Genomic DNA, 7,808 nt, shown 5'->3' on the forward strand with positions numbered 1-7,808 from the left:
ATTTTAATATACCTTTATATATATCTTATATTGTATATATTATGTATTTACCTTGTATGTATTTGGCCTGTATGTCATTACATTCATATGCCTTTTATAGTAATTTATATTCATTTTATAGCATTTTATATGCCCTCTTTACATTCTTAAAATGAAATTTGCAAATATTATGTACACAAATTATTTTTAAAAACCAATATAATATCCTAACCTTAGTATAAAGGAGCTATTAAAAGAAAGTAATTTATAATAAATAACTTATATTTCCTATTTATATTTTTAAACATGACTATAGTAGAAGTCATAATGGAATAGGTGACTTAGCCCACATACAGAGTGATCATGAATAAGACAGTTCTAAATACAGGATCTCAATACAATTGAAATACTATGAGCACTATTTTCTTTATGGTGTGATTTTTCCAAAATAGTGAACTTCTTTTGGTTCTAGGCACAATAGTTTACAATATTACTGAAGTTTGCAGGGTGGCTACAATTTGGGGATTTTTTAGCACATATTTAGGTCATGTAAATACTTTGCATTTATGACAAATGAGTTTTTCCATTTACATGAATGTCCAAAAAGTCACTTGAAAAGCAAGCAGAAAGTGTGATAATTCCTTGTTGCATAGCATCTCCTCCTCCACAATGTTACAGGATATCGAATGTCTCTAACCCCTACCCTCCACACTTTAGTAACTGCTGATCATTGTTATGAGAACCAGATTGCCTCCCCAAGTTCTGAAAGCTGGACCTCCAAAGTGACACTGTGCTATCAGGAATAGCTACTTGTATAGATAGAGAAGAAGTATAACAGAATTCTGAGACTTTCAACACTTAGAGTCCAAAGGTGACAGAGGTGAAGTGGCCACAGAGATAAGAGGGGAACCAGGAGAGTTTGAATCCTGGACAGAACAAAACATTGTTTCAAAAAAAGAGGCATTGATTAATTAAAACAAATGCTGCTTCTGACAAGTAGAGTAAATTGAGAGCTGATTTAATGACACTGTGAGATGTGTTTTTAATGGAGTATTGGGGACAGAAGCCTGTCTCAAGTAGGTCCAAGAGATAGTAGGAGAAGTAGAGGTGGTCCATATAGATAAATCCACTGATATATTGGGACCAGTTCCTGTGAGCTCATTTGATTGAGTGCTTCTCTTCCAACTCTGTCTTCCATGAGGTCAAGTTCAATAGCTTTAAATCATCACAGTATATTTATGCTACAAAAATTGACAGACATCATAAAAAATGGATTTAAAAAATGTTTCTAAAGACCTGGCTGTTAAATATTTGCCCAAAACACCACTGGGCAAATTCTAAGGAGTTTCAATATAAAATGAAATAAAGCAATAAGTCAGTAGCTGAAGGAAAGAGGATATAGGGACAAGGCAGATATAAGTTAAGAGGACATATAACAAATACATGTGTAGAAATATAAAATATGTACACATATACATATATTTCATTTGAGCAATTATAATATGTGTAGGTACTTCTGGGAAAAATGAGAATGAAGTAGAGAAGAAAGAGTCGATATTGCTGGAACGATAGAGGGCATAATCCCAGAAGCAAGGTCCACACATGCCTCTTAATGCATTCCAGAAGAACTGGATTCAGTGTACAAGTGGAGGAGTTGACCATGGATAAGGCAGCTGGGCAGTTCATGCTTCCTAACAGGAGGGGCACAGAGAAGATGATTACAGAGCATGACGACAGATGGATTGAGGGGTTTGAAGTAGGAGGGATGGGGTTTCTCTCCTGGTTCCTTCTGTTTTCTTGGTGAAAGAAATGGGTTATCACTGAGACTGAGGATGGAGAAAGGTGTGCTGAATTTTGAGGAGAAGGAGGAGGTTTCATGTATCGTTTGGAGTAGTGAATTGATGAGTGAAGCATAGTAGCCCTTCTGAGATATGCCAAGGAGCCTACTAAGGCATGTGGTCCAAAACTCAAGTGAGACAACTCAGAATAATTGTCAGTTTTTTCCAGGCATGTCCAGTTCTTCAGATTAGCTATTGTACAGGCAGTAGTGGTGTTGGTGTTGGATTTTACCGTTGTTGGTTTACTTCTGACTGAATTCACGATAGCTCTCACCTCCAATCCATTCTCTTACTGTAGCCAGAGAAGCTTCAAAAGCTTTGTCAAATTAAATCGCTTCTCTTGCTTCAGTCATTTGAATAGCTTCCCATTGCTTCTAGGATAAAGAGAGAAAATCCTCATGATGACCTTGAAGGGCCTCCTTGCTCTGGTCCTGAACAACCTTTCATCTTGATTCAACTGTTTCTACTGTGCACTACAGCAACACTGGCCTTTTGGTTCATTCTTCTTTTGCTTGCTTCCTTCCACCCTATATCTGTTCTGATCCATATGTTTACAGTAGTCTCCACCAGCCTACTCACCCTACCCACACATGTACCTGGGATGTTTAGATCATAGCTCAGGAGTCATTCAGAGAAGCCTCCTAGACACCTCAATTTTAGGTGTTGTTTCTTATATGCTGTGATATTTCTGTTTTTATGGGTAATTATCTCTCTTGGTATCTATATTTTCAGTGTGGTCATTTGTAGTGAGTTTCCTCCAACAGACTCAGCATAATTATGGTTGTAATCTTTTAGCTCACCATTGTAGTCAAAGGTCAATTAAAATGCTTGTTCCTAGCAAATGTAATTATTTGTTAAGAGAAGGAAGGAAGGGAGAGAGAAAGGGATGGACAGAAGGAGGAAGGAGTAAAGCAAGCAGGGAGACATATGCTCTGCTTCACCAACACTCACAACCTAGTGGGGGCAGGAGTCAAATATATAAACAAAATGTAATGCTGTTCTCTCCAACATGGAGGACGTAGATGCTTCTGGGAAGGAGAGTTACAAGGCTTTCTAGGGCCAACAGCGTCAGGGTAAACAGGACTTGTCCAGACTGGGAGATTATTCCATGGAAAGAAATAACTTGAATAATGGCTCAGAGGCGTGGACTATCATGGAATGTGAGGGAAATGTCAATGATGTTGGAAGGCCAAGCTGGGATGGTATCCAGAGGTCATGTCATGGAGGAGCTTGGAATTGCTAAGAAGTCTGGTCTTTTTGCCCAAAGATGTTGCTGAAAAATGGAAGGGCTTTAAACAGGAGCTGAAGTAAAATTAGCATTTTATATGGATCTCCTTACTGATACCACAAAGACTGGCAGGGAGAAAGACCAGGTTAGAAGCAAAGACACCAAATTAAAGATTTGTTATAGAGTGAAGGAGATAAAGAGTATCTGAGGAGATCAAAGAGTTGTGTGGAACGGATGATATATAGAGTCCAATGTAATAGGGCCAAACAATTACTATGGGGGGTTACTGCTAACCATATAAAAATTACATCAGTTGGAAAATGTAGGGAAGAGGCTTGGGGATGATTGTGTTGCTGTTAATTATTGAGTATATTAGAGAACAGTAAATTGACAGTTAGTGTACAAAAAGAAGCTAATAGCAAATGGATTGAATTCCAAATTCCTCCTATTTCTTAATTTCCCCAGAACTCTGAGAGTGACTGAATTTATAGTTTAGTAGCAGTGGGAGATGAGTAGCAAATCCATATGCAATTATTTGAGTATCCATGTAGGTGGGTCTGGGTTAGGTTGAGGATTAACATTTTATGTCTTAATGTTATATATTACTTATATAACAGAGCAGTATATTTCTGGTCTCATGTGAGTCTATGTGGGAATCATGGAGGACAGTTAATTAGTTAATTTGATAGAATTCAACATAACCTATTTGCTATCATAATATAATAAATCCTTCAATAAATATGAGGTGGGGTTAAATTTCATATTTCATAACCTCAGAAATAAGGAAATTTTTCTATCAGGGAAATGAGTAATTTATATTATAATTTAAATACCCATCTGCTCTCAGTAGAGAGGATGAATTGTTTTCCCTTTGGTTTCTCGGTTGATAAACATGAAATCTGAGCTATCATTGTTTCACAGATGACAGCTCACTTATAATGCCACTGAATATGTACAGACAGCTCACTAAAAGATTGGAATTCATTACTCATTAGGTTTTATTCTAGTTCAGTCATTTTATGATCCCTCAAATGGGGGGAATGCACAATTTTTGTTTTTTAACCAATAAAAACTGTGACTTTTAATTCTTTGAAATAAGCAAATTCTGCAATTTTTGGACCTGGAAGTAGAGTTATTATAGGAAAGTGGTATGTTTGCATGGATTATTTTGTTTTTATTATGAATTGTTTTGTCCCTAAGAGAAGTTTGGACTCTCAGTTATCTTATATTTTTTTCTGCTCAATTTTACTCTATAAAGAAAATAAGAACAGTGAAGAATTTTGTTGGTAATACGATTTCTTAAGAATTTAAAAAATGTGACAGTAATGTACTGGATAGCCAAAAACATGTATATCATTTTGCCAAGTTAGTCTAGTGTCAATGAACTAAATAATTTCCAAGAAGCCAAAAAATCAATGATGGTGTGCCATTATCATGATCATGAGGAACATTTGTAAGTACTCATTTGTTTCTTGCACTTGCTAAGCATTTTATGAGGGAGCTAAATAGATATAGTTCCTGTTCTCTAAATGTATTATAATTTTTAAAACAAAATTATAACTTGATGGATTATAATGTTGCAGATAAGGTTCATAAATGTCATCCAAAGGAATACACCTAAGACCTAAATAAGTGTGTTAATACCAAAGAAAGGTGCTTAACGTCTGTGGATTCAAAGGCAACTGAGTCAGGGAGTTTTGGGAATAGTGTCCAGTGAAAATGGTACCACTACTGTGATTTTTTAGCTTTAACAAAGGAGGGGTCTGGGGCATAATAAACAGATGTAAATAGAAGGTAAAGTAAATTCTTTCATGAAATGAGATTTTTAGAAGATTTGGAGGTGAGAAAAAAAAAAGAAACAAGATGGAATTGAGAGGAAGACAAACCATAAGAGACTCTTAATCTCACAAAACAAACCTAGGGTTGCTGAAGGACGGGGGGGTAGGAGGAGGGTGGTTGGGTTATGGACATTGGGGAGGGTATGTGCTATGGTGAGTGCTGTGCAGTGTGTAAACCTGGCGATTCACAGACCTGTACCCCTGGGGCTAATAATATATTATATGTTTAAAAAAAAAAAAGAAAAGAAAATCTGGAGGTGACAAATAATGGACGTGAAATGCTAAAAAACCCCAAGCATTGTGCCAAATTGAGTAGTACAATAGATTGTTAAGTACGTAGAGTAAAAATTATCTGCTGTAGTGTGATAGGAGATTATCTCATTTTTTGTTGGCACTGTATTGAGAAACTAGTAAAATATTTTGAGGTGCCCCTATCAACATAATTAAAGAGGAGAAGAAAGAAGACCTAAATAAAAAACTTTGCATATCTCAACGTTTTCAGTGACAATACCTAGTAGAAGTCTATGCCTCTAATTGGAACAGATAAAATGTATTTTAAGAGCTGGATGTCCTTCAAGGAATAGTCAAGTGACTTGTCATCCTTTATTACACCAACTCCTTCTCATTTAGACATAATCCTCTGAGTTTCCACTTTCACAATAACAGTGAAAATCTTTTGTTGTTGCTGGAATGGTGGACTCTTCAATGGCAATCTGAATATTGTCTTCTCTGGTTGGGGTAGCATACTCAACCATATAGACTTTCAAGCCTGGCAACAAAAATACAGAAAAGGCAACGAGAGTCAAGACCCAAACCAATACCAATGGGACTTTATTTTTCCTTTTCCTTTCCTTTTCTTTCCTGTCCTTTCCTTTTCTTTTCTTTCTTTCTTTTTTTTTAGGTCAGGGAGGGAATTTACATGAATATTCTTATTCTTATTTTTTCTACAGAGTAGGAACAAAAGATAGCATTTTCCAATTATCTTTCAGAAAGAGGTTTTTGATTACATTGATTGCATATTATATTTACCTTTTTATCTAGCTGGAGGAGTTAGCCTTTATAAGTAAACCTTTAATAAAAAACTCCCTAAGCCTATCAAAAATGTGCATTTGGTATGTATTATTTTTACCATATTAAAAAAAATTTACCATATTAAAAACCATATTATTACCATATTAAAAAATACCATATTTTACCATAAAAAATACCAATATTATTTTTACCATATTATTTTACCATATTAAAAAATTTCATATGTATTATTTTACCATATTTACCATCACAGAAGAAAAAAAGCTGATTTAACTTCAGTGAGAACTGAAAATCAAGTAATCTCAAGGAAATGAAGGTTTTTTCTGTTAAAGGATAGAATAGTGTAGAGAAACATGCTACGTTTCTAGATATAAAGTCTGAATATTTAAAACTGCTAATTCTCCCCAAGATAAATTATAGTCTTAATATGATTTCAATTAAAATAAAAATTCAAAGTAAAAAATAATTATCACTGGTCATTTGAAAAAAACAGAAGAAAGTAATTAAAAATAAATAACAAATCTTAAATGACAAGACTGGCCATATTAAAACGTGTTATAAAGTGAAATGAACTTTACCAACTAGGAATTTATTAGGATAAGAGATGTACTTAGGAACATGAAGCTATTAAGTAGATCAGTTGAGATTTTAACTCAGGCTCACTGTATGCTAAAATATATGCTCATTTACTAGGCTTCCTCCTATAATGTTAAAATAGTTTAAGGAGTATGGTACTAGAACAAAAGTGACAGGAAATCTACTAACAAAGAAAAATAGATATCCTAGAAACAGACCCTTTACTACATGAAAATACATAAGATATTATATGATATGATAAAGAAAGGTCCATAAATCAATGTGAAGTATTAGTTTGTAAATAGTTAAAACAATTGTCACTTAACTATCCAAAAAAATCGCATCTTTACTTTAAGAAGACCAAAAGTTAATCCCAAATAGGTTAAATATTTTTACATAAAAAAGTTACTCTGTCAAGGAATGAGAAGAAATGAGAAATTAATAGCAGTCTCTGGATACAAAAGACCATCTATCCTAGAAGAATACACAGCGAAAACTAAATAGTTTTAACTATGTAAAAACATAAAAATCCCATCAGAAAAGAAAATAGAATCGAACAGAAAAACATTTATAGCAGTTACTCACCAATACTGTTAATACATAGAGTCCCTTCAATTCAATAAGAAGCTGAGAAAGGAGGGGTGTCTGGGTGGCTCAGTGAGTTAAGCTTCTGCCTTTGGCTCAGGTCATGATCTCAGGGTCCTGGGATCAAGCCCCTCAGTGGACTCTGCTCAGCAGGGAGCCTGCTTCCTCTTATCTGTTTGCCTGCCTCTTCTGCCTACTTGTGATCTCTGTCTGTCAAATAAATAAATAAAATCTTTAAAAAAAAAAGCTGAAAAAGGAAATGGATGAATTGTATGAACAGAGAAAATCATAATAGTATTCAAAAAAGTGTTAATTAGAATAGCTAGAATACGATATTGTGTCTGTCAATTAAATATTTTTGTTGGTGATATTTATTGTTAGTGAAGATGCAGAATACTGACATTGGGAATGTATGTGCAAAAAAGAAAACCAGAGGGATCAAGGAAAACCCAAACTTTTCCAGTGAAACAACCTAACAAAGGAAACAGATTCATATATTTGCTTGTTGCTCTTCCGTAATCCATTTTATAAGCATGTTCTTTGACCAGGAGGTCCTGTATTTAAAAGAAGACTCTCACTATGAGGTTGGTTTTTATAAACTTGAAAGGACCATATATTGCATGCCATTAATTTTGTTAGCCCAGGGTTTTTCGTTAGACCTTCATAAAAACATAAAAGAAAATGTCCAGTTGCTTTGGATCTTGGATAAAATTGCCTGTTCCTTATAGAATA

The 7,808-nt window shown here is 34.6% G+C and overlaps 1 long non-coding RNA gene across 1 annotated transcript; it reads right to left on the reverse strand.

The window, feature by feature from the left end:
- Positions 1-5,466: 5,466 nt before the first annotated feature.
- On the reverse strand, positions 5,467-7,265 carry LOC309858216. The gene is made up of 2 exons (XR_014308106.1): positions 7,077-7,265; positions 5,467-5,652 (listed from the first exon to the last, which is right to left on the reverse strand). It is a non-coding gene; the product is annotated as an uncharacterized lncRNA (long non-coding RNA).
- Positions 7,266-7,808: the final 543 nt, after the last annotated feature.

This window comes from Mustela nivalis (genome assembly GCF_964662115.1).
Source record: "Mustela nivalis genome assembly, contig: HAP1_SCAFFOLD_2035, whole genome shotgun sequence".
Lineage (NCBI taxonomy): Eukaryota > Metazoa > Chordata > Mammalia > Carnivora > Mustelidae > Mustela > Mustela nivalis.